Source organism: Schistocerca piceifrons, chromosome 2, assembly GCF_021461385.2.
Source record: "Schistocerca piceifrons isolate TAMUIC-IGC-003096 chromosome 2, iqSchPice1.1, whole genome shotgun sequence".
In the NCBI taxonomy this organism is placed as follows: Eukaryota; Metazoa; Arthropoda; class Insecta; order Orthoptera; family Acrididae; genus Schistocerca; species Schistocerca piceifrons.
The window spans coordinates 42,103,786-42,125,267 of NC_060139.1; the positions used below are offsets into that span (position 1 = coordinate 42,103,786).

Sequence of the window (21,482 nt, forward strand, 5' to 3'; positions counted from 1 at the left end):
ATAAGAAATTCATTTGATATTGACGGCGAGCTTTTTCCGCTGACTCAGCCACTGACGTGCGATCAGTTTGCACAACACGCTAGGGCTCGTCCGGGATTTGAACCCGGGACCTCCTGCACCCTAAGCAGGAATCATACCCCTGGACAAACGAGCCCTGTGACACGGCGAATGCCAATTACTTCGGTCCCTCGAAGTCGTCCAGGGTGCCCTGACAGTCTCGTGTAGGCTGGCGGGATGGGGGCGGCGCGAATTCCCGCGGTCGGCGGCCTTCCTGGGCTATTGGTACCTTCATGTAGAGCTGCCGCTGGGCTCGCACTACCTGCTGCTGAGAAAGTGATTGCTTTTGCTGATATGACTTGCAATAACGACTGCGCGAAACGCCGCTATCTCGTTAGGGGTGCTACGGCAGACACCCTCTCGAGCACCCCGAAGACTTCTTGAGCCCTCGGCTGTGATGGGTTCCAGGCTGACAAAAGAACTGTCGTGTGTGCATTCGCGGACGAGAGAAAGGCTGAGGCAAGTTCGAGTGAACAAAGATGCACTCCTCGGCCTCTGGGCTCGCACTGCCTGCTGCTGAGAAAGTGATTGCTTTTGCTGATATGACTTGCAATTACGACTGCGCGAAACGCCGCTATCTCGTTAGGGGTGCTACGGCAGACACCCTCTCGAGCACCCCGAAGACTTCTTGAGCCCTCGGCTGTGATGGGTTCCAGGCTGACAAAAGAACTGTCGTGTGTGCATTCGCGGACGAGAGAAAGGCTGAGGCAAGTTGGAGTGAACAAGGATGGACTTCTCGGATCCGTCGTTTCCGTAGTGTAGCGGTTATCACGTCTGCTTCACACGCAGAAGGTCCCCGGTTCGATCCCGGGCGGAAACACTTTTTCATCACTTTAAGCAAGACTTACTAACATGCATCTGGTACCATCTGTACCCGAAACCTTCGTAATCGCCTTCACGCGTTGGACCACAGCGTCAATTGCTCACACCAAATAAGAAATTCATTTGATATTGACGGCGAGCTTTTTCCGCTGACTCAGCCACTGACGTGCGATCAGTTTGCACAACACGCTAGGGCTCGTCCGGGATTTGAGCCCGGGACCTCCTGCACCCTAAGCAGGAATCATACCCCTAGACCAACGAGCCCTGTGACACGGCGAATGCCAATTACTTCGGTCCCTCGATGTCGTCCAGGGTGCCCTGACAGTCTCGTGTAGGCTGGCGGGATGGGGGCGGCGCGAATTCCCGCGGTCGGCGGCCTTCCTGGGCTATTGGTACCTTCATGTAGAGCTGCCGCTGGGTTCGCACTACCTGCTGCTGAGAAAGTGATTGCTTTTGCTGATATGACTTGCAATAACGACTGCGCGAAACGCCGCTATCTCGTTAGGGGTGCTACGGCAGACACCCTCTCGAGCACCCCGAAGACTTCTTGAGCCCTCGGCTGTGATGGGTTCCAGGCTGACAAAAGAACTGTCGTGTGTGCATTCGCGGACGAGAGAAAGGCTGAGGCAAGTTCGAGTGAACAAAGATGCACTCCTCGGCCTCTGGGCTCGCACTGCCTGCTGCTGAGAAAGTGATTGCTTTTGCGCTGCCACTGGGCTCGCACTACCTGCTGCTGAGAAGGTGATTGCTTTTACTGATATGACTTGCAATAACGACTGCGCGAAACGCCGCTATCTCGTTAGGGGTGCTACGGCAGACACCCTCTCGAGCACCCCGAAGACTTCTTGAGCCCTCGGCTGTGATGGGTTCCAGGCTGACAAAAGAACTGTCGTGTGTGCATTCGCGGACGAGAGAAAGGCTGAGGCAAGTTCGAGTGAACAAGTATGGACTTCTCGGGTCCGTCGTTTCCGTAGTGTAGCGGTTATCACGCCTGTTTCACACGCAGAAAGTCCCCGGTTCGATCGCGGGCGGGAACAGTATTTTCCTGCCTGTGTCGTATTGTCCTCCAATGAGCCACGTCGTGTATGGATCTGCTGCATGTCCCTTCGTTTTGCAAGTACCACATTTATTGAATTTTTTAGTTACGATGGCAACATCACTACAAGTTGTCTGTGAAGTAAGGTGCGCACAAGCAGTTTCCGTGGTGTAGAGGTTATCACGTCTGCCCATCACGCAGAAGTTCCCTCGTTCGATCCCGGGCGGAAACACTTTTTCATCACTTTAAGCAAGACTTACTAACATGCATCTGCTACTATCTGTACCCGAAACCTTCGTAATCGCCTTCACGCGTTGGACCACAGCGTCAATTGCTCACACCAAATAAGAAATTCATTTGATATTGACGGCGAGCTTTTTGCGCTGACTCAGACACTGACGTGCGATCAGTTTGCACAACACGCTAGGGCTCGTCCGGGATTTGATCCCGGGACCTCCTGCACCCTAAGCAGGAATCATACCCCTAGACCAACGAGCCCTGTGACACGGCGAATGCCAATTACTTCGGTCCCTCGATGTCGTCCAGGGTGCCCTGACAGTCTCGTGTAGGCTGGCGGGATGGGGGCGGCGCGAATTCCCGCGGTCGGCGGCCTTCCTGGGCTATTGGTACCTTCATGTAGAGCTGCCGCTGGGCTCGCACTACCTGCTGCTGAGAAAGTGATTGCTTTTGCTGATATGACTTGCAACAACGACTGCGCGAAGCGCCGCTATCTCGTTAGGGGTGCTACGGCAGACACCCTCTCGAGCACCCCGAAGACTACTTGAGCCCTCGGCTGTGATGGGTTCCAGGCTGACAAAAGAACTGTCGTGTGTGCATTCGCGGACGAGAGAAAGGCTGAGGCAAGTTCGAGTGAACAAAGATGCACTTCTCAGCCTCTGGGCTCGCACTGCCTGCTGCTGAGAAAGTGATTGCTTTTGCGCTGCCGCTGGGCTCGCACTACCTGCTGCTGAGAAGGTGATTGCTTTTACTGATATGACTTGCACTAACGACTGCGCGAAACGCCGCTATCTCGTTAGGGGTGCTACGGCAGACACCCTCTCGAGCACCCCGAAGACTTCTTGAGCCCTCGGCTGTGATGGGTTCCAGGCTGACAAAAGAACTGTCGTGTGTGCATTCGCGGACGAGAGAAAGGCTGAGGCAAGTTCGAGTGAACAAAGATGCACTCCTCGGCCTCTGGGCTCGCACTGCCTGCTGCTGAGAAAGTGATTGCTTTTGCTGATATGACTTGCAATTACGACTGCGCGAAACGCCGCTATCTCGTTAGGGGTGCTACGGCAGACACCCTGTCGAGCACCCCGAAGACTTCTTGAGCCCTCGGCTGTGATGGGTTCCAGGCTGACAAAAGAACTGTCGTGTGTGCATTCGCGGACGAGAGAAAGGCTGAGGCAAGTTGGAGTGAACAAGGATGGACTTCGCGGATCCGTCGTTTCCGTAGTGTAGCGGTTATCACGTCTGCTTCACACGCAGAAGGTCCCCGGTTCGATCCCGGGCGGGAACAGTATTTTCCTGCCTGTGTCGTATTGTCCTCCAATGAGCCACGTCGTGTGTGGATCTGCTGCATGTCCCTTCGTTTTGCAAGTACCACATTTATCGAATTTTTTAGTTACGATGGCAACATCACTACAAGTTGTCTGTGAAGTAAGGTGCGCACAAGCAGTTTCCGTGGTGTAGAGGTTATCACGTCTGCCCATCACGCAGAAGTTCCCTGGTTCGATCCCGGGCGGAAACACTTTTTCATCACTTTAAGCAAGACTTACTAACATGCATCTGCTACCATCTGTACCCGAAACCTTCGTAATCGCCTTCACGCGTTGGACCACAGCGTCAATTGCTCACACCAAATAAGAAATTCATTTGATATTGACGGCGAGCTTTTTGCGCTGACTCAGCCACTGACGTGCGATCAGTTTGCACAACACGCTAGGGCTCGTCCGGGATTTGATCCCGGGACCTCCTGCACCCTAAGCAGGAATCATACCCCTAGACCAACGAGCCCTGTGACACGGCGAATGCCAATTACTTCGGTCCCTCGATGTCGTCCAGGGTGCCCTGACAGTCTCGTGTAGGCTGGCGGGATGGGGGCGGCGCGAATTCCCGCGGTCGGCGGCCTTCCTGGGCAATTGGTACCTTCATGTAGAGCTGCCGCTGGGCTCGCACTGCCTGCTGCTGAGAAAGTGATTGCTTTTGCTGATATGACTTGCAACAACGACTGCGCGAAGCGCCGCTATCTCGTTAGGGGTGCTACGGCAGACACCCTCTCGAGCACCCCGAAGACTACTTGAGCCCTCGGCTGTGATGGGTTCCAGGCTGACAAAAGAACTGTCGTGTGTGCATTCGCGGACGAGAGAAAGGCTGAGGCAAGTTCAAGTGAACAAAGATGCACTCCTCGGCCTCTGGGCTCGCACTGCCTGCTGCTGAGAAAGTGATTGCTTTTGCGCTGCCGCTGGGCTCGCACTACCTGCTGCTGAGAAGGTGATTGCTTTTACTGATATGACCTGCAATAACGACTGCGCGAAACGCCGCTATCTCGTTAGGGGTGCTACGGCAGACACCCTCTCGAGCACCCCGAAGACTTCTTGAGCCCTCGGCTGTGATGGGTTCCAGGCTGACAAATGAAATGTCGTGTGTGCATTCGCGGACGAGAGAAAGGCTGAGGCAAGTTGGAGTGAACAAGGATGGACTTCTCGGGTCCGTCGTTTCCGTAGTGTAGCGGTTATCACGTCTGCTTCACACGCAGAAGGTCCCCGGTTCGATCCCTGGCGGGAACAGTATTTTCCTGCCTGTGTCGTATTGTCCTCCAATGAGCCACGTCGTGTGTGGATCTGCTGCATGTCCCTTCGTTTTGCAAGTACCACATTTATTGAATTTTTTAGTTACGATGGCAACATCACTACAAGTTGCCTGTGAAGTAAGGTGCGCACAAGCAGTTTCCGTGGTGTAGAGGTTATCACGTCTGCCCATCACGCAGAAGTTCCCTGGTTCGATCCCGGGCGGAAACACTTTTTCATCACTTTAAGCAAGACTTACTAACATGCATCTGCTACCATCTGTACCCGAAACCTTCGTAATCGCCTTCACGCGTTGGACAACAGCGTCAATTGCTCAGACCAAATAAGAAATTCACTTGATATTGACGGCGAGCTTTTTGCGCTGACTCAGCCACCGACGTGCGATCAGTTTGCACAACACGCTAGGGCTCGTCCGGGATTTGAACCCGGGACCTCCTGCACCCTAAGCAGGAATCATACCCCTAGACCAACGAGCCCTGTGACACGGCGAACGCCAATTACTTCGGTCCCTCGATGTCGTCCAGGGTGCCCTGACAGTCTCGTGTAGGCTGGCGGGATGGGGGCGGCGCGAATTCCCGCGGTCGGCGGCCTTCCTGGGCTATTGGTACCTTCATGTAGAGCTGCCGCTGGGCTCGCACTGCCTGCTGCTGAGAAAGTGATTGCTTTTGCTGATATGACTTGCAATAACGACTGCGCGAAACGCCGCTATCTCGTTAGGGGTGCTACGGCAGACACCCTCTCGAGCACCCCGAAGACTTCTTGAGCCCTCGGCTGTGATGGGTTCCAGGCTGAAAAAAGAACTGTCGTGTGTGCATTCGCGGACGAGAGAAAGGCTGAGGCAAGTTGGAGTGAACAAGGATGGACTTCTCGGGTCCGTCGTTTCCGTAGTGTAGCGGTTATCACGTCTGCTTCATACGCAGAAGGTCCCCCGTTCGATCCCGGGCGGGAACAGTATTTTCCTGCCTGTGTCGTATTGTCCTCCAATGAGCCACGTCGTGTGTGGATCTGCTGCATGTCCCTTCGTTTTGCAAGTACCACATTTATTGAATTTTTTAGTTACGATGGCAACATCACTACAAGTTGTCTGTGAAGTAAGGTGCGCACAAGCAGTTTCCGTGGTGTAGAGGTTATCACGTCTGCCCATCACGCAGAAGTTCCCTGGTTCGATCCCGGGCGGAAACACTTTTTCATCACTTTAGGCAAGACTTACTAACATGCATCTGCTACCATCTGTACCCGAAACCTTCGTAATCGCCTTCACGCGTTGGACCACAGCGTCAATTGCTCACACCAAATAAGAAATTCATTTGATATTGACGGCGAGCTTTTTGCGCTGACTCAGCCACTGACGTGCGATCAGTTTGCACTACACGCTAGGGCTCGTCCGGGATTTGAACCCGGGACCTCCCGCACTCTAAGCAGGAATCATACCCCTAGACCAACGAGCCCTGTGACACGGCGAATGCCAATTACCTCGGTCCCTCGATGTCGTCCAGGGTGCCCTGACAGTCTCGAGTAGGCTGGCGGGATGGGGGCGGCGCGAATTCCCGCGGTCGGCGGCCTTCCTGTGCTATCGGTACCTTCATGTAGAGCTGCCGCTGGGCTCGCACTGCCTGCTGCTGAGAAAGTGATTGCTTTTGCTGATATGACTTGCAATAACGACTGCGCGAAACGCCGCTATCTCGTTAGGGGTGCTACGGCAGACACCCTCTCGAGCACCCCGAAGACTTCTTGAGCCCTCGGCTGTGATGGGTTCCAGGCTGACAAATGAAATGTCGTGTGTGCATTCGTGGACGAGAGAAAAGCTGAGGCAAGTTGGAGTGAACAAGGATGGACTTCTCGGGTCCGTCGTTTCCGTAGTGTAGCGGTTATCACGTCTGCTTCACACGCAGAAGGTCCCCGGTTCGATCCCGGGCGGGAACAGTATTTTCCTGCCTGTGTCGTATTGTCCTCCAATGAGCCACGTCGTGTGTGGATCTGCTGCATGTCCCTTCGATTTGCAAGTACCACATTTATTGAATTTTTTAGTTACGATGGCAACATCACTACAAGTTGCCTGTGAAGTAAGGTGCGCACAAGCAGTTTCTGTGGTGTAGAGGTTATCACGTCTGCCCATCACGCAGAAGTTCCCTGGTTCGATCCCGGGCGGAAACACTTTTTCATCACTTTAAGCAAGACTTACTAACATGCATCTGCTACCATCTGTACCCCAAACCTTCGTAATCGCCTTCACGCGTTGGACCACAGCGTCAGTTGCTCACACCAAATAAGAAATTCATTTGACATTGACGGCGAGCTTTTTGCGGTGACTCAGCCACCGACGTGCGATCAGTTTGCACAACACGCTAGGGCTCGTCCGGGATTTGAACCCGGGACCTCCTACACCCTAAGCAGGAATCATACCCCTAGACCAACGAGCCCTGTGACACGGCGAACGCCAATTACTTCGGTCCCTCGATGTCGCCCAGGGTGCCCTGACAGTCTCGTGTAGGCTGGCGGGATGGGGGCGGCGCGAATTCCCGCGGTCGGCGGCCTTCCTGGGCTATTGGTACCTTCATGTAGAGCTGCCGCTGGGCTCGCACTGCCTGCTGCTGAGAAAGTGATTGCTTTTGCTGATATGACTTGCAATAACGACTGCGCGAAACGCCTCTATGTCGTTAGGGGTGCTACGGCAGACACCCTCTCGAGCACCCCGAAGACTTCTTGAGCCCTCGGCTGTGATGGGTTCCAGGCTGACAAATAAAATGTCGTGTGGTCATTCGCGGACGAGAGAAAGGCTGAGGCAAGTTGGAGTGAACAAGGATGGACTTCTCGGGTCCGTCGTTTCCGTAGTGTAGCGGTTATCACGTCTGCTTCACACGCAGAAGGTCCCCGGTTCGATCCCGGGCGGGAACAGTATTTTCCTGCCTGTGTCGTATTGTCCTCCAATGAGCCACGTCGTGTGTGGATCTGCTGCATGTCCCTTCGTTTTGCAAGTACCACATTTATTGAATATTTTAGTTACGATGGCAACATCACTACAAGTTGTCTGTGAAGTAAGGTGCGCACAAGCAGTTTCCGTGGTGTAGAGGTTATCACGTCTGCCCATCACGCAGAAGTTCCCTGGTTCGATCCCGGGCGGAAACACTTTTTCATCACTTTAAGCAAGACTTACTAACATGCATCTGCTACCATCTGTACCCCAAACCTTCGTAATCGCCTTCACGCGTTGGACCACAGCGTCAATTGCTCACACCAAATAAGAAATTCATTTGATATTGACGGCGAGCTTTTTGCGCTGACTCAGCCACTGACGTGCGATCAGTTTGCACAACACGCTAGGGCTCGTCCGGGATTTGAACCCGGGACCTCCTGCACCCTAAGCAGGAATCATACCCCTAGACCAACGAGCCCTGTGACACGGCGAATGCCAATTACTTCGGTCCCTCGATGTCGTCCAGGGTGCCCTGACAGTCTCGTGTAGGCTGGCGGGATGGGGGCGGCGCGAATTCCCGCGGTCGGCGGCCTTCCTGGGCTATTGGTACCTTCATGAAGAGCTGCCGCTGGGCTCGCACTGCCTGCTGCTGAGAAAGTGATTGCTTTTGCTGATATGACTTGCAATAACGACTGCGCGAAACGCCGCTATCTCGTTAGGGGTGCTACGGCAGACACCCTCTCGAGCACCCCGAAGACTTCTTGAGCCCTCGGCTGTGATGGGTTCCAGGCTGACAAATGAAATGTCGTGTGTGCATTCGCGGACGAGAGAAAGGCTGAGGCAAGTTGGAGTGAACAAGGATGGACTTCTCGGGTCCGTCGTTTCCGTAGTGTAGCGGTTATCACGTCTGCTTCACACGCAGAAGGTCCCCGGTTCGATCCCGGGCGGGAACAGTATTTTCCTGCCTGTGTCGTATTGTCCTCCAATGAGCCACGTCGTGTGTGGATCTGCTGCATGTCCCTTCGTTTTGCAAGTACCACATTTATTGAATATTTTAGTTACGATGGCAACATCACTACAAGTTGTCTGTGAAGTAAGGTGCGCACAAGCAGTTTCCGTGGTGTAGAGGTTATCACGTCTGCCCATCACGCAGAAGTTCCCTGGTTCGATCCCGGGCGGAAACACTTTTTCATCACTTTAAGCAAGACTTACTAACATGCATCTGCTACCATCTGTACCCCAAACCTTCGTAATCGCCTTCACGCGTTGGACCACAGCGTCAATTGCTCACACCAAATAAGAAATTCATTTGATATTGACGGCGAGCTTTTTGCGCTGACTCAGCCACTGACGTGCGATCAGTTTGCACAACACGCTAGGGCTCGTCCGGGATTTGAACCCGGGACCTCCTGCACCCTAAGCAGGAATCATACCCCTAGACCAACGAGCCCTGTGACACGGCGAATGCCAATTACTTCGGTCCCTCGATGTCGTCCAGGGTGCCCTGACAGTCTCGTGTAGGCTGGCGGGATGGGGGCGGCGCGAATTCCCGCGGTCGGCGGCCTTCCTGGGCTATTGGTACCTTCATGAAGAGCTGCCGCTGGGCTCGCACTGCCTGCTGCTGAGAAAGTGATTGCTTTTGCTGATATGACTTGCAATAACGACTGCGCGAAACGCCGCTATCTCGTTAGGGGTGCTACGGCAGACACCCTCTCGAGCACCCCGAAGACTTCTTGAGCCCTCGGCTGTGATGGGTTCCAGGCTGACAAATGAAATGTCGTGTGTGCATTCGCGGACGAGAGAAAGGCTGAGGCAAGTTGGAGTGAACAAGGATGGACTTCTCGGGTCCGTCGTTTCCGTAGTGTAGCGGTTATCACGTCTGCTTCACACGCAGAAGGTCCACGGTTCGATCCCGGGCTGGAAAAGTATTTTCCTGCCTGTGTCGTATTGTCCTCCAATGAGCCACGTCGTGTGTGGATCTGCTGCATGTCCCTTCGTTTTGCAAGTACCACATTTATTGAATTTTTTAGTTACGATGGCAACATCACTACAAGTTGTCTGTGAAGTAAGGTGCGCACAAGCAGTTTCCGTGGTGTAGAGGTTATCACGTCTGCCCATCACGCAGAAGTTCCCTGGTTCGATCCCGGGCGGAAACACTTTTTCATCACTTTAAGCAAGACTTACTAACATGCATCTGCTACCATCTGTACCCGAAACCTTCGTAATCGCCTTCACGCGTTGGACCACAGCGTCAATTGCTCACACCAAATAAGAAATTCATTTGATATTGACGGCGAGCTTTTTCCGCTGACTCAGCCACTGACGTGCGATCAGTTTGCACAACACGCTAGGGCTCGTCCGGTATTTGAACCCGGGACCTCCTGCACCCTAAGCAGGAATCATACCCCTAGACCAACGAGCCCTGTGACACGGCGAATGCCAATTACTTCGGTCCCTCGATGTCGTCCAGGGTGCCCTGACAGTCTCGTGTAGGCTGGCGGGATGGGGGCGGCGCGAATTCCCGCGGTCGGCGGCCTTCCTGGGTTATTGGTACCTTCATGTAGAGCTGCCGCTGGGCTCGCACTGCCTGCTGCTGAGAAAGTGATTGCTTTTGCTGATATGACTTGCAATAACGACTGCGCGAAACGCCGCTATCTCGTTAGGGGTGCTACGGCAGACACCCTCTCGAGCACCCCGAAGACTTCTTGAGCCCTCGGCTGTGATGGGTTCCAGGCTGACAAATGAAATGTCATGTGTGCATTCGCGGACGAGAGAAAGGCTGAGGCAAGTTGGAGTGAACAAGGATGGACTTCTCGGGTCCGTCGTTTCCGTAGTGTAGCGGTTATCACGTCTGCTTCACACGCAGAAGGTCCCCGGTTCGATCCCGGGCGGGAACAGTATTTTCCTGCCTGTGTCGTATTGTCCTCCAATGAGCCACGTCGTGTGTGGATCTGCTGCATGTCCCTTCGTTTTGCAAGTACCACATTTATTGAATTTTTTAGTTACGATGGCAACATCACTACAAGTTGTCTGTGAAGTAAGGTGCGCACAAGCAGTTTCCGTGGTGTAGAGGTTATCACGTCTGCCCATCACGCAGAAGTTCCCTGGTTCGATCCCGGGCGGAAACACTTTTTCATCACTTTAGGCAAGACTTACTAACATGCATCTGCTACCATCTGTACCCGAAACCTTCGTAATCGCCTTCACGCGTTGGACCACAGCGTCAATTGCTCACACCAAATAAGAAATTCATTTGATATTGACGGCGAGCTTTTTGCGCTGACTCAGCCACTGACGTGCGATCAGTTTGCACAACACGCTAGGGCTCGTCCGGGATTTGAACCCGGGACCTCCTGCACCCTAAGCAGGAATCATACCCCTAGACCAACGAGCCCTGTGACACGGCGAATGCCAATTACTTCGGTCCCTCGATGTCGTCCAGGGTGCCCTGACAGTCTCGTGTAGGCTGGCGGGATGGGGGCGGCGCGAATTCCCGCGGTCGGCGGCCTTACTGGGCTATTGGTACCTTCATGTAGAGCTGCCGCTGGGCTCGCACTGCCTGCTGCTGAGAAAGTGATTGCTTTTGCTGATATGACTTGCAATAACGACTGCGCGAAACGCCGCTATCTCGTTAGGGGTGCTACGGCAGACACCCTCTCGAGCACCCCGAAGACTTCTTGAGCCCTCGGCTGTGATGGGTTCCAGGCTGACAAATGAAATGTCGTGTGTGCATTCGCCGACGAGAGAAAGGCTGAGGCAAGTTGGAGTGAACAAGGATGGACTTCTCGGGTCCGTCGTTTCCGTAGTGTAGCGGTTATCACGTCTGCTTCACACGCAGAAGGTCCACGGTTCGATCCCGGGCTGGAAAAGTATTTTCCTGCCTGTGTCGTATTGTCCTCCAATGAGCCACGTCGTGTGTGGATCTGCTGCATGTCCCTTCGTTTTGCAAGTACCACATTTATTGAATTTTTTAGTTACGATGGCAACATCACTACAAGTTGTCTGTGAAGTAAGGTGCGCACAAGCAGTTTCCGTGGTGTAGAGGTTATCACGTCTGCCCATCACGCAGAAGTTCCCTGGTTCGATCCCGGGCGGAAACACTTTTTCATCACTTTAAGCAAGACTTACTAACATGCATCTGCTACCATCTGTACCCGAAACCTTCGTAATCGCCTTCACGCGTTGGACCACAGCGTCAATTGCTCACACCAAATAAGAAATTCATTTGATATTGACGGCGAGCTTTTTCCGCTGACTCAGCCACTGACGTGCGATCAGTTTGCACAACACGCTAGGGCTCGTCCGGGATTTGAACCCGGGACCTCCTGCACCCTAAGCAGGAATCATACCCCTAGACCAACGAGCCCTGTGACACGGCGAATGCCAATTACTTCGGTCCATCGATGTCGTCCAGGGTGCCCTGACAGTCTCGTGTAGGCTGGCGGGATGGGGGCGGCGCGAATTCCCGCGGTCGGCGGCCTTCCTGGGCTATTGGTACCTTCATGTAGAGCTGCCGCTGGGCTCGCACTGCCTGCTGCTGAGAAAGTGATTGCTTTTGCTGATATGACTTGCAATAACGACTGCGCGAAACGCCGCTATCTCGTTAGGGGTGCTACGGCAGACACCCTCTCGAGCACCCCGAAGACTTCTTGAGCCCTCGGCTGTGATGGGTTCCAGGCTGACAAATGAAATGTCGTGTGTGCATTCGCGGACGAGAGAAAGGCTGAGGCATGTTGGAGTGAACAAGGATGGACTTCTCGGGTCCGTCGTTTCCGTAGTGTAGCGGTTATCACGTCTGCTTCACACGCAGAAGGTCCCCGGTTCGATCCCGGGCGGGAACAGTATTTTCCTGCCTGTTTCGTATTGTCCTCCAATGAGCCACGTCGTGTGTGGATCTGCTGCATGTCCCTTCGTTTTGCAAGTACCACATTTATTGAATTTTTTAGTTACGATGGCAACATCACTACAAGTTGTCTGTGAAGTAAGGTGCGCACAAGCAGTTTCCGTGATGTAGAGGTTATCACGTCTGCCCATCACGCAGAAGTTCCCTGGTTCGATCCCGGGCGGAAACACTTTTTCATCACTTTAAGCAAGACTTACTAACATGCATCTGCTACCATCTGTACCCGAAACCTTCGTAATCGCCTTCACGCGTTGGACCACAGCGTCAATTGCTCACACCAAATAAGAAATTCATTTGACATTGACGGCGAGCTTTTTGCGCTGACTCAGCCACTGACGTGCGATCAGTTTGCACAAAACGCTAGGGCTCGTCCGGGATTTGAACCCGGGACCTCCTGCACCCTAAGCAGGAATCATACCCCTAGACCAACGAGCCCTGTGACGCGGGGAATGCCAATTACTTCGGTCCCTCGATGTCGTCCAGGGTGCCCTGACAGTCTCGTGTAGGCTGGCGGGATGGGGGCGGAGCGAATTCCCGCGGTCGGCGGCCTTCCTGGGCTATTGGTACCTTCATGTAGAGCTGCCGCTGGGCTCGCACTGCCTGCTGCTGAGAAAGTGATTGCTTTTGCTGATATGACTTGCAATAACGACTGCGCGAAACGCCGCTATCTCGTTAGGGGTGCTACGGCAGACACCCTCTCGAGCACCCCGAAGACTTCTTGAGCCCTCGGCTGTGATGGGTTCCAGGCTGACAAATGAAATGTCGTGTGTGCATTCGCGGACGAGAGAAAGGCTGAGGCAAGTTGGAGTGAACAAGGATGGACTTCTCGGGTCCGTCGTTTCCGTAGTGTAGCGGTTATCACGTCTGCTTCACACGCAGAAGGTCCCCGGTTCGATCCCGGGCGGGAACAGTATTTTCCTGCCTGTGTCGTATTGTCCTCCAATGAGCCACGTCGTGTGTGGATCTGCTGCATGTCCCTTCGTTTTGCAAGTACCACATTTATTGAATTTTTTAGTTACGATGGCAACATCACTACAAGTTGTCTGTGAAGTAAGGTGCGCACAAGCAGTTTCCGTGGTGTAGAGGTTATCACGTCTGCCCATCACGCAGAAGTTCCCTGGTTCGATCCCGGGCGGAAACACTTTTTCATCACTTTAAGCAAGACTTACTAACATGCATCTGCTACCATCTGTACCCGAAACCTTCGTAATCGCCTTCACGCGTTGGACCACAGCGTCAATTGCTCACACCAAATAAGAAATTCATTTGATATTGACGGCGAGCTTTTTGCGCTGACTCAGCCACTGACGTGCGATCAGTTTGCACTACACGCTAGGGCTCGTCCGGGATTTGAACCCGGGACCTCCTGCACTCTAAGCATGAATCATACCCCTAGACCAACGAGCCCTGTGACACCGCGAATGCCAATTACCTCGGTCCCTCGATGTCGTCCAGGGTGCCCTGACAGTGTCGAGTAGGCTGGCGGGATGGGGGCGGCGCGAATTCCCGCGGTCGGCGGCCTTCCTGTGCTATTGGTACCTTCATGTAGAACTGCCGCTGGGCTCGCACTGCCTGCTGCTGAGAAAGTGATTCCTTTTGCTGATATGACTTGCAATAACGACTGCGCGAAACGCCGCTATCTCGTTAGGGGTGCTACGGCAGACACCCTCTCGAGCACCCCGAAGACTTCTTGAGCCCTCGGCTGTGATGGGTTCCAGGCTGACAAATGAAATGTCGTGTGTGCATTCGCGGACGAGAGAAAGGCTGAGGCAAGTTGGAGTGAACAAGGATGGACTTCTCGGGTCCGTTGTTTCCGTAGTGTAGCGGTTATCACGTCTGCTTCACACGCAGAAGGTCCCCGGTTCGATCCCGGGCGGGAACAGTATTTTCCTGCCTGTTTCGTATTGTCCTCCAATGAGCCACGTCGTGTGTGGATCTGCTGCATGTCCCTTCGTTTTGCAAGTACCACATTTATTGAATTTTTTAGTTAAGATGGCAACATCACTACAAGTTGTCTGTGAAGTAAGGTGCGCACAAGCAGTTTCCGTGATGTAGAGGTTATCACGTCTGCCCATCACGCAGAAGTTCCCTGGTTCGATCCCGGGCGGAAACCCTTTTTCATCACTTTAAGCAAGACTTACTAACATGCATCTGCTACCATCTGTACCCGAAACCTTCGTAATCGCCTTCACGCGTTGGACCACAGCGTCAATTGCTCACACCAAATAAGAAATTCATTTGACATTGACGGCGAGCTTTTTGCGCTGACTCAGCCACTGACGTGCGATCAGTTTGCACAAAACGCTAGGGCTCGTCCGGGATTTGAACCCGGGACCTCCTGCACCCTAAGCAGGAATCATACCCCTAGACCAACGAGCCCTGTGACGCGGGGAATGCCAATTACTTCGGTCCCTCGATGTCGTCCAGGGTGCCCTGACAGTCTCGTGTAGGCTGGCGGGATGGGGGCGGAGCGAATTCCCGCGGTCGGCGGTCTTCCTGGGCTATTGGTACCTTCATGTAGAGCTGCCGCTGGGCTCGCACTGCCTGCTGCTGAGAAAGTGATTGCTTTTGCTGATATGACTTGCAATAACGACTGCGCGAAACGCCGCTATCTCGTTAGGGGTGCTACGGCAGACACCCTCTCGAGCACCCCGAAGACTTCTTGAGCCCTCGGCTGTGATGGGTTCCAGGCTGACAAATGAAATGTCGTGTGTGCATTCGCGGACGAGAGAAAGGCTGAGGCAAGTTGGAGTGAACAAGGATGGACTTCTCGGGTCCGTCGTTTCCGTAGTGTAGCGGTTATCACGTCTGCTTCACACGCAGAAGGTCCCCGGTTCGATCCCTGGCGGGAACAGTATTTTCCTGCCTGTGTCGTATTGTCCTCCAATGAGCCACGTCGTGTGTGGATCTGCTGCATGTCCCTTCGTTTTGCAAGTACCACATTTATTGAATTTTTTAGTTACGATGGCAACATCACTACAAGTTGTCTGTGAAGTAAGGTGCGCACAAGCAGTTTCCGTGGTGTAGAGGTTATCACGTCTGCCCATCACGCAGAAGTTCCCTGGTTCGATCCCGGGCGGAAACACTTTTTCATCACTTTAGGCAAGACTTACTAACATGCATCTGCTACCATCTGTACCCGAAACCTTCGTAATCGCCTTCACGCGTTGGACCACAGCGTCAATTGCTCACACCAAATAAGAAATTCATTTGATATTGACGGCGAGCTTTTTGCGCTGACTCAGCCACTGACGTGCGATCAGTTTGCACTACACGCTAGGGCTCGTCCGGGATTTGAACCCGGGACCTCCTGCACTCTAAGCATGAATCATACCCCTAGACCAACGAGCCCTGTGACACGGCGAATGCCAATTACCTCGGTCCCTCGATGTCGTCCAGGGTGCCCTGACAGTGTCGAGTAGGCTGGCGGGATGGGGGCGGCGCGAATTCCCGCGGTCGGCGGCCTTCCTGTGCTATTGGTACCTTCATGTAGAGCTGCCGCTGGGCTCGCACTGCCTACTGCTGAGAAAGTGATTGCTTTTGCTGATATGACTTGCAATAACGACTGCGCGAAACGCCGCTATCTCGTTAGGGGTGCTACGGCAGACACCCTCTCGAGCACCCCGAAGACTTCTTGAGCCCTCGGCTGTGATGGGTTCCAGGCTGACAAATGAAATGTCGTGTGTGCATTCGCGGACGAGAGAAAGGCTGAGGCAAGTTGGAGTGAACAAGGATGGACTTCTCGGGTCCGTTGTTTCCGTAGTGTAGCGGTTATCACGTCTGCTTCACACGCAGAAGGTCCCCGGTTCGATCCCGGAGGGGAACAGTATTTTCCTGCCTGTTTCGTATTGTCCTCCAATGAGCCACGTCGTGTGTGGATCTGCTGCATGTCCCTTCGTTTTGCAAGTACCACATTTATTGAATTTTTTAGTTACGATGGCAACATCACTACAAGTTGTCTGTGAAGTAAGGTGCGCACAAGCAGTTTCCGTGATGTAGAGGTTATCACGTCTGCCCATCACGCAGAAGTTCCCTGGTTCGATCCCGGGCGGAAACACTTTTTCATCACTTTAAGCAAGACTTACTAACATGCATCTGCTACCATCTGTACCCGAAACCTTCGTAATCGCCTTCACGCGTTGGACCACAGCGTCAATTGCTCACACCAAATAAGAAATTCATTTGACATTGACGGCGAGCTTTTTGCGCTGACTCAGCCACTGACGTGCGATCAGTTTGCACAAAACGCTAGGGCTCGTCCGGGATTTGAACCCGGGACCTCCTGCACCCTAAGCAGGAATCATACCCCTAGACCAACGAGCCCTGTGACGCGGGGAATGCCAATTACTTCGGTCCCTCGATGTCGTCCAGGGTGCCCTGACAGTCTCGTGTAGGCTGGCGGGATGGGGGCGGCGCGAATTCCCGCGGTCGGCGGCCTTCCTGGGCTATTGGTACCTTCATGTAGAGCTGCCGCTGGGCTCGCACTGCCTGCTGCTGAGAAAGTGATTGCTTTTGCTGATATGACTTGCAATAACGACTGCGCGAAACGCCGCTATCTCGTTAGGGGTGCTACGGCAGACACCCTCTCGAGCACCCCGAAGACTTCTTGAGCCCTCGGCTGTGATGGGTTCCAGGCTGACAAATGAAATGTCGTGTGTGCATTCGCGGACGAGAGAAAGGCTGAGGCAAGTTGGAGTGAACAAGGATGGACTTCTCGGGTCCGTCGTTTCCGTAGTGTAGCGGTTATCACGTCTGCTTCACACGCAGAAGGTCCCCGGTTCGATCCCGGGCGGGAACAGTATTTTCCTGCCTGTGTCGTATTGTCCTCCAATGAGCCACGTCGTGTGTGGATCTGCTGCATGTCCCTTCGTTTTGCAAGTACCACATTTATTGAATTTTTTAGTTACGATGGCAACATCACTACAAGTTGTCTGTGAAGTAAGGTGCGCACAAGCAGTTTCCGTGGTGTAGAGGTTATCACGTCTGCCCATCACGCAGAAGTTCCCTGGTTCGATCCCGGGCGGAAACACTTTTTCATCACTTTAAGCAAGACTTACTAACATGCATCTGCTACCATCTGTACCCGAAACCTTCGTAATCGCCTTCACGCGTTGGACCACAGCGTCAATTGCTCACACCAAATAAGAAATTCATTTGATATTGACGGCGAGCTTTTTGCGCTGACTCAGCCACTGACGTGCGATCAGTTTGCACAACACGCTAGGGCTCGTCCGGGATTTGAACCCGGGACCTCCTGCACCCTAAGCAGGAATCATACCCCTAGACCAACGAGCCCTGTGACACGGCGAACGCCAATTACTTCGGTCCCTCGATGTCGTCCAGGGTGCCCTGACAGTCTCGTGTAGGCTGGCGGGATGGGGGCCTCGCCAATTCCCGCGGTCGGCGGTCTTCCTGGGCTATTGGTACCTTCATGTAGAGCTGCCGCTGGGCTCGCACTGCCTGCTGCTGAGAAAGTGATTGCTTTTGCTGATATGACTTGCAATAACGACTGCGCGAAACGCCGCTATCTCGTTAGGGGTGCTACGGCAGACACCCTCTCGAGCACCCCGAAGACTTCTTGAGCCCTCGGCTGTGATGGGTTCCAGGCTGACAAATGAAATGTCGTGTGTGCATTCGCCGACGAGAGAAAGGCTGAGGCAAGTTGGAGTGAACAAGGATGGACTTCTCGGGTCCGTCGTTTCCGTAGTGTAGCGGTTATCACGTCTGCTTCACACGCAGAAGGTCCCCGGTTCGATCCCGGGCGGGAACAGTATTTTCCTGCCTGTGTCGTATTGTCCTCCAATGAGCCACGTCGTGTGTGGATCTGCTGCATGTCCCTTCGTTTTGCAAGTACCACATTTATTGAATTTTTTAGTTACGATGGCAACATCACTACAAGTTGTCTGTGAAGTAAGGTGCGCACAAGCAGTTTCCGTGGTGTAGAGGTTATCACGTCTGCCCATCACGCAGAAGTTCCCTGGTTCGATCCCGGGCGGAAACACTTTTTCATCACTTTAAGCAAGACTTACTAACATGCATCTGCTACCATCTGTACCCGAAACCTTCGTAATCGCCTTCACGCGTTGGACCACAGCGTCAATTGCTCACACCAAATAAGAAATTCATTTGATATTGACGGCGAGCTTTTTGCGCTGACTCAGCCACTGACGTGCGATCAGTTTGCACAACACGCTAGGGCTCGTCCGGGATTTGAACCCGGGACCTCCTGCACCCTAAGCAGGAATCATACCCCTAGACCAACGAGCCCTGTGACACGGCGAACGCCAATTACTTCGGTCCCTCGATGTCGCCCAGGGTGCCCTGACAGTCTCGTGTAGGCTGGCGGGATGGGGGCGGCGCGAATTCCCGCGGTCGGTGGCCTTCCTGGGCTATTGGTACCTTCATGTAGAGCTGCCGCTGGGCTCGCACTGCCTGCTGCTGAGAAAGTGATTGCTTTTGCTGATATGACTTGCAATAACGACTGCGCGAAACGCCGCTATCTCGTTAGGGGTGCTACGGCAGACACCCTCTCGAGCACCCCGAAGACTTCTTGAGCCCTCGGCTGTGATGGGTTCCAGGCTGACAAATGAAATGTCGTGTGTGCATTCGCGGACGAGAGAAAGGCTGAGGCAAGTTGGAGTGAACAAGGATGGACTTCTCGGGTCCGTCGTTTCCGTAGTGTAGCGGTTATCACGTCTGCTTCACACGCAGAAGGTCCCCGGTTCGATCCCGGGCGGGAACAGTATTTTCCTGCCTGTGTCGTATTGTCCTCCAATGAGCCACGTCGTGTGTGGATCTGCTGCATGTCCCTTCGTTTTGCAAGTACCACATTTATTGAATTTTTTAGTTACGATGGCAACATCACTACAAGTTGTCTGTGAAGTAAGGTGCGCACAAGCAGTTTCCGTGGTGTAGAGGTTATGACGTCTGCCCATCACGCAGAAGTTCCCTGGTTCGATCCCGGGCGGAAATACTTTTTCATCACTTTGAGCAAGACTTACTAACATGCATCTGCTACCATCTGTACCCGAAACCTTCGTAATCGCCTTCACGCGTTGGACCACAGCGTCAATTGCTCACACCAAATAAGAAATTCATTTGATATTGACGGCGAGCTTTTTGCGCTGACTCAGCCACTGACGTGCGATCAGTTTGCACAACACGCTAGGGCTCGTCCGGGATTTGAACCCGGGACCTCCTGCACCCTAAGCAGGAATCATACCCCTAGACCAACGAGCCCTGTGACACGGCGAATGCCAATTACTTCGGTCCCTCGATGTCGTCCAGGGTGCCCTGACAGTCTCGTGTAAGCTGGCGGGATGGGGGCCTCGCCAATTCCCGCGGTCGGCGGTCTTCCTGGGCTATTGGTACCTTCATGTAGAGCTGCCGCTGGGCTCGCACTGCCTGCTGCTGAGAAAGTGATTGCTTTTGCTGATATGACTTGCAATAACGACTGCGCGAAACGCCGCTATCTCGTTAGGGGTGCTACGGCAGACACCCTCTCGAGCACCCCGAAGACTTCTTGAGCCCTCGGCTGTGATTGGTTCCAGGCTGACAAATGAAATGTCGTGTGTGCATTCGCGGACGAGAGAAAGGCTGAGGCAAGTTGGAGTGAACAAGGATGGACTTCTCGGGTCCGTCGTTTCCGTAGTGTAGCGGTTATCACGTCTGCTTCACACGCAGAAGGTCCCCGGTTCGATCCCGGGCGGGAACAGTATTTTCCTGCCTGTGTCGTATTGTCCTCCAATGAGCCACGTCGTGTGTGGATCTGCTGCATGTCCCTTCGTTTTGCAAGTACCACATTTATTGAATTTTTTAGTTACGATGGCAACATCACTACAAGTTGTCTGTGAAGTAAGGTGCGCACAAGCAGTTTCCGTGGTGTAGAGGTTATCACGTCTGCCCATCACGCAGAAGTTCCCTGGTTCGATCCCGGGCGGACACACTTTTTCATCACTTTAAGCAAGACTTACTAACATGCATCTGCTACCATCTGTACCCGAAACCTTCGTAATCGCCCTCACGCGTTGGACCACAGCGTCAATTGCTCACACCAAATAAGAAATTCATTTGATATTGACGGCAAGCTTTTTGCGCTGACTCAGCCACTGACGTGCGATCAGTTTGCACAACACGCTAGGGCTCGTCCGGGATTTGAACCCGGGACCTCCTGCACCCTAAGCAGGAATCATACCCCTAGACCAACGAGCCCTGTGACACGGCGAACGCCAATTACTTCGGTCCCTCGATGTCGCCCAGGGTGCCCTGACAGTCTCGTGTAGGCTGGCGGGATGGGGGCGGCGCGAATTCCCGCGGTCGGTGGCCTTCCTGGGCTATTGGTACCTTCATGTAGAGCTGCCGCTGGGCTCGCACTGCCTGCTGCTGAGAAAGTGATTGCTTTTGCTGATATGACTTGCAATAACGACTGCGCGAAACGCCGCTATCTCGTTAGGGGTGCTACGGCAGACACCCTCTCGAGCACCCCGAAGACTTCTTGAGCCCTCGGCTGTGATGGGTTCCAGGCTGACAAATGAAATGTCGTGTGTGCATTCGCGGACGAGAGAAAGGCTGAGGCAAGTTGGAGTGAACAAGGATGGACTTCTCGGGTCCGTCGTTTCCGTAGTGTAGCGGTTATCACGTCTGCTTCACACGCAGAAGGTCCCCGGTTCGATCCCGGGCGGGAACAGTATTTTCCTGCCTGTGTCGTATTGTCCTCCAATGAGCCACGTCGTGTGTGGATCTGCTGCATGTCCCTTCGTTTTGCAAGTACCACATTTATTGAATTTTTTAGTTACGATGGCAACATCACTACAAGTTGTCTGTGAAGTAAGGTGCGCACAAGCAGTTTCCGTGGTGTAGAGGTTATCACGTCTGCCCATCACGCAAAAGTTCCCTGGTTCGATCCCGGGCGGAAACACTTTTTCATCACTTTAAGCAAGA

At 53.6% G+C, this 21,482-nt stretch overlaps 59 non-coding genes across 59 annotated transcripts; 38 read left to right on the plus strand and 21 right to left on the minus strand.

Annotated features, from left to right (window-relative positions):
- Nucleotides 1-82: 82 nt before the first annotated feature.
- On the minus strand, nt 83-154 carry Trnap-agg. Its single transcript has one exon. It is a non-coding gene; the product is annotated as a tRNA-Pro (tRNA).
- A 650-nt stretch (nt 155-804) lies between these two features.
- Trnav-cac lies at nt 805-877 on the plus strand. The gene has a single exon. It is a non-coding gene; the product is annotated as a tRNA-Val (tRNA).
- Nucleotides 878-1,071: 194 nt separating this feature from the next.
- On the minus strand, nt 1,072-1,143 carry Trnap-agg. The gene has a single exon. It is a non-coding gene; the product is annotated as a tRNA-Pro (tRNA).
- Nucleotides 1,144-2,074: 931 nt separating this feature from the next.
- Trnad-auc lies at nt 2,075-2,147 on the plus strand. The gene has a single exon. It is a non-coding gene; the product is annotated as a tRNA-Asp (tRNA).
- Nucleotides 2,148-2,341: 194 nt separating this feature from the next.
- On the minus strand, nt 2,342-2,413 carry Trnap-agg. The gene has a single exon. It is a non-coding gene; the product is annotated as a tRNA-Pro (tRNA).
- A 948-nt stretch (nt 2,414-3,361) lies between these two features.
- On the plus strand, nt 3,362-3,434 carry Trnav-cac. Its single transcript has one exon. It is a non-coding gene; the product is annotated as a tRNA-Val (tRNA).
- A 158-nt stretch (nt 3,435-3,592) lies between these two features.
- Trnad-auc lies at nt 3,593-3,665 on the plus strand. Its single transcript has one exon. It is a non-coding gene; the product is annotated as a tRNA-Asp (tRNA).
- A 194-nt stretch (nt 3,666-3,859) lies between these two features.
- Trnap-agg lies at nt 3,860-3,931 on the minus strand. Its single transcript has one exon. It is a non-coding gene; the product is annotated as a tRNA-Pro (tRNA).
- Nucleotides 3,932-4,631: 700 nt separating this feature from the next.
- On the plus strand, nt 4,632-4,704 carry Trnav-cac. Its single transcript has one exon. It is a non-coding gene; the product is annotated as a tRNA-Val (tRNA).
- A 158-nt stretch (nt 4,705-4,862) lies between these two features.
- Nucleotides 4,863-4,935, plus strand: Trnad-auc. Its single transcript has one exon. It is a non-coding gene; the product is annotated as a tRNA-Asp (tRNA).
- A 194-nt stretch (nt 4,936-5,129) lies between these two features.
- On the minus strand, nt 5,130-5,201 carry Trnap-agg. Its single transcript has one exon. It is a non-coding gene; the product is annotated as a tRNA-Pro (tRNA).
- A 402-nt stretch (nt 5,202-5,603) lies between these two features.
- Trnam-cau lies at nt 5,604-5,676 on the plus strand. Its single transcript has one exon. It is a non-coding gene; the product is annotated as a tRNA-Met (tRNA).
- A 158-nt stretch (nt 5,677-5,834) lies between these two features.
- Nucleotides 5,835-5,907, plus strand: Trnad-auc. The gene has a single exon. It is a non-coding gene; the product is annotated as a tRNA-Asp (tRNA).
- A 194-nt stretch (nt 5,908-6,101) lies between these two features.
- Trnas-aga lies at nt 6,102-6,173 on the minus strand. Its single transcript has one exon. It is a non-coding gene; the product is annotated as a tRNA-Ser (tRNA).
- A 402-nt stretch (nt 6,174-6,575) lies between these two features.
- Nucleotides 6,576-6,648, plus strand: Trnav-cac. Its single transcript has one exon. It is a non-coding gene; the product is annotated as a tRNA-Val (tRNA).
- Nucleotides 6,649-6,806: 158 nt separating this feature from the next.
- Trnad-auc lies at nt 6,807-6,879 on the plus strand. The gene has a single exon. It is a non-coding gene; the product is annotated as a tRNA-Asp (tRNA).
- A 194-nt stretch (nt 6,880-7,073) lies between these two features.
- Nucleotides 7,074-7,145, minus strand: Trnap-agg. The gene has a single exon. It is a non-coding gene; the product is annotated as a tRNA-Pro (tRNA).
- A 402-nt stretch (nt 7,146-7,547) lies between these two features.
- On the plus strand, nt 7,548-7,620 carry Trnav-cac. Its single transcript has one exon. It is a non-coding gene; the product is annotated as a tRNA-Val (tRNA).
- Nucleotides 7,621-7,778: 158 nt separating this feature from the next.
- Nucleotides 7,779-7,851, plus strand: Trnad-auc. Its single transcript has one exon. It is a non-coding gene; the product is annotated as a tRNA-Asp (tRNA).
- A 194-nt stretch (nt 7,852-8,045) lies between these two features.
- Nucleotides 8,046-8,117, minus strand: Trnap-agg. Its single transcript has one exon. It is a non-coding gene; the product is annotated as a tRNA-Pro (tRNA).
- A 402-nt stretch (nt 8,118-8,519) lies between these two features.
- Trnav-cac lies at nt 8,520-8,592 on the plus strand. The gene has a single exon. It is a non-coding gene; the product is annotated as a tRNA-Val (tRNA).
- Nucleotides 8,593-8,750: 158 nt separating this feature from the next.
- Trnad-auc lies at nt 8,751-8,823 on the plus strand. Its single transcript has one exon. It is a non-coding gene; the product is annotated as a tRNA-Asp (tRNA).
- Nucleotides 8,824-9,017: 194 nt separating this feature from the next.
- Trnap-agg lies at nt 9,018-9,089 on the minus strand. Its single transcript has one exon. It is a non-coding gene; the product is annotated as a tRNA-Pro (tRNA).
- A 403-nt stretch (nt 9,090-9,492) lies between these two features.
- Nucleotides 9,493-9,564, plus strand: Trnav-cac. The gene has a single exon. It is a non-coding gene; the product is annotated as a tRNA-Val (tRNA).
- Nucleotides 9,565-9,722: 158 nt separating this feature from the next.
- Nucleotides 9,723-9,795, plus strand: Trnad-auc. Its single transcript has one exon. It is a non-coding gene; the product is annotated as a tRNA-Asp (tRNA).
- A 194-nt stretch (nt 9,796-9,989) lies between these two features.
- Trnap-agg lies at nt 9,990-10,061 on the minus strand. Its single transcript has one exon. It is a non-coding gene; the product is annotated as a tRNA-Pro (tRNA).
- A 402-nt stretch (nt 10,062-10,463) lies between these two features.
- On the plus strand, nt 10,464-10,536 carry Trnav-cac. Its single transcript has one exon. It is a non-coding gene; the product is annotated as a tRNA-Val (tRNA).
- A 158-nt stretch (nt 10,537-10,694) lies between these two features.
- On the plus strand, nt 10,695-10,767 carry Trnad-auc. Its single transcript has one exon. It is a non-coding gene; the product is annotated as a tRNA-Asp (tRNA).
- A 194-nt stretch (nt 10,768-10,961) lies between these two features.
- Trnap-agg lies at nt 10,962-11,033 on the minus strand. The gene has a single exon. It is a non-coding gene; the product is annotated as a tRNA-Pro (tRNA).
- Nucleotides 11,034-11,436: 403 nt separating this feature from the next.
- On the plus strand, nt 11,437-11,508 carry Trnav-cac. Its single transcript has one exon. It is a non-coding gene; the product is annotated as a tRNA-Val (tRNA).
- Nucleotides 11,509-11,666: 158 nt separating this feature from the next.
- On the plus strand, nt 11,667-11,739 carry Trnad-auc. Its single transcript has one exon. It is a non-coding gene; the product is annotated as a tRNA-Asp (tRNA).
- A 194-nt stretch (nt 11,740-11,933) lies between these two features.
- Trnap-agg lies at nt 11,934-12,005 on the minus strand. Its single transcript has one exon. It is a non-coding gene; the product is annotated as a tRNA-Pro (tRNA).
- Nucleotides 12,006-12,407: 402 nt separating this feature from the next.
- On the plus strand, nt 12,408-12,480 carry Trnav-cac. Its single transcript has one exon. It is a non-coding gene; the product is annotated as a tRNA-Val (tRNA).
- Nucleotides 12,481-12,638: 158 nt separating this feature from the next.
- Nucleotides 12,639-12,711, plus strand: Trnad-auc. The gene has a single exon. It is a non-coding gene; the product is annotated as a tRNA-Asp (tRNA).
- Nucleotides 12,712-12,905: 194 nt separating this feature from the next.
- Trnap-agg lies at nt 12,906-12,977 on the minus strand. Its single transcript has one exon. It is a non-coding gene; the product is annotated as a tRNA-Pro (tRNA).
- Nucleotides 12,978-13,379: 402 nt separating this feature from the next.
- Nucleotides 13,380-13,452, plus strand: Trnav-cac. The gene has a single exon. It is a non-coding gene; the product is annotated as a tRNA-Val (tRNA).
- A 158-nt stretch (nt 13,453-13,610) lies between these two features.
- On the plus strand, nt 13,611-13,683 carry Trnad-auc. The gene has a single exon. It is a non-coding gene; the product is annotated as a tRNA-Asp (tRNA).
- Nucleotides 13,684-13,877: 194 nt separating this feature from the next.
- On the minus strand, nt 13,878-13,949 carry Trnas-aga. The gene has a single exon. It is a non-coding gene; the product is annotated as a tRNA-Ser (tRNA).
- Nucleotides 13,950-14,351: 402 nt separating this feature from the next.
- Nucleotides 14,352-14,424, plus strand: Trnav-cac. The gene has a single exon. It is a non-coding gene; the product is annotated as a tRNA-Val (tRNA).
- A 425-nt stretch (nt 14,425-14,849) lies between these two features.
- Trnap-agg lies at nt 14,850-14,921 on the minus strand. The gene has a single exon. It is a non-coding gene; the product is annotated as a tRNA-Pro (tRNA).
- Nucleotides 14,922-15,323: 402 nt separating this feature from the next.
- On the plus strand, nt 15,324-15,396 carry Trnav-cac. Its single transcript has one exon. It is a non-coding gene; the product is annotated as a tRNA-Val (tRNA).
- Nucleotides 15,397-15,554: 158 nt separating this feature from the next.
- Nucleotides 15,555-15,627, plus strand: Trnad-auc. Its single transcript has one exon. It is a non-coding gene; the product is annotated as a tRNA-Asp (tRNA).
- Nucleotides 15,628-15,821: 194 nt separating this feature from the next.
- Nucleotides 15,822-15,893, minus strand: Trnas-aga. Its single transcript has one exon. It is a non-coding gene; the product is annotated as a tRNA-Ser (tRNA).
- A 402-nt stretch (nt 15,894-16,295) lies between these two features.
- Trnav-cac lies at nt 16,296-16,368 on the plus strand. Its single transcript has one exon. It is a non-coding gene; the product is annotated as a tRNA-Val (tRNA).
- Nucleotides 16,369-16,526: 158 nt separating this feature from the next.
- On the plus strand, nt 16,527-16,599 carry Trnad-auc. The gene has a single exon. It is a non-coding gene; the product is annotated as a tRNA-Asp (tRNA).
- Nucleotides 16,600-16,793: 194 nt separating this feature from the next.
- Nucleotides 16,794-16,865, minus strand: Trnap-agg. The gene has a single exon. It is a non-coding gene; the product is annotated as a tRNA-Pro (tRNA).
- Nucleotides 16,866-17,267: 402 nt separating this feature from the next.
- Nucleotides 17,268-17,340, plus strand: Trnav-cac. Its single transcript has one exon. It is a non-coding gene; the product is annotated as a tRNA-Val (tRNA).
- Nucleotides 17,341-17,498: 158 nt separating this feature from the next.
- Nucleotides 17,499-17,571, plus strand: Trnad-auc. Its single transcript has one exon. It is a non-coding gene; the product is annotated as a tRNA-Asp (tRNA).
- Nucleotides 17,572-17,765: 194 nt separating this feature from the next.
- Nucleotides 17,766-17,837, minus strand: Trnap-agg. The gene has a single exon. It is a non-coding gene; the product is annotated as a tRNA-Pro (tRNA).
- Nucleotides 17,838-18,239: 402 nt separating this feature from the next.
- Trnav-cac lies at nt 18,240-18,312 on the plus strand. Its single transcript has one exon. It is a non-coding gene; the product is annotated as a tRNA-Val (tRNA).
- A 158-nt stretch (nt 18,313-18,470) lies between these two features.
- Nucleotides 18,471-18,543, plus strand: Trnad-auc. Its single transcript has one exon. It is a non-coding gene; the product is annotated as a tRNA-Asp (tRNA).
- A 194-nt stretch (nt 18,544-18,737) lies between these two features.
- Trnap-agg lies at nt 18,738-18,809 on the minus strand. The gene has a single exon. It is a non-coding gene; the product is annotated as a tRNA-Pro (tRNA).
- Nucleotides 18,810-19,211: 402 nt separating this feature from the next.
- Trnav-cac lies at nt 19,212-19,284 on the plus strand. The gene has a single exon. It is a non-coding gene; the product is annotated as a tRNA-Val (tRNA).
- Nucleotides 19,285-19,709: 425 nt separating this feature from the next.
- Nucleotides 19,710-19,781, minus strand: Trnap-agg. Its single transcript has one exon. It is a non-coding gene; the product is annotated as a tRNA-Pro (tRNA).
- A 402-nt stretch (nt 19,782-20,183) lies between these two features.
- Trnav-cac lies at nt 20,184-20,256 on the plus strand. Its single transcript has one exon. It is a non-coding gene; the product is annotated as a tRNA-Val (tRNA).
- A 158-nt stretch (nt 20,257-20,414) lies between these two features.
- Trnad-auc lies at nt 20,415-20,487 on the plus strand. The gene has a single exon. It is a non-coding gene; the product is annotated as a tRNA-Asp (tRNA).
- A 194-nt stretch (nt 20,488-20,681) lies between these two features.
- Trnap-agg lies at nt 20,682-20,753 on the minus strand. The gene has a single exon. It is a non-coding gene; the product is annotated as a tRNA-Pro (tRNA).
- A 402-nt stretch (nt 20,754-21,155) lies between these two features.
- Nucleotides 21,156-21,228, plus strand: Trnav-cac. The gene has a single exon. It is a non-coding gene; the product is annotated as a tRNA-Val (tRNA).
- A 158-nt stretch (nt 21,229-21,386) lies between these two features.
- Nucleotides 21,387-21,459, plus strand: Trnad-auc. The gene has a single exon. It is a non-coding gene; the product is annotated as a tRNA-Asp (tRNA).
- Nucleotides 21,460-21,482: the final 23 nt, after the last annotated feature.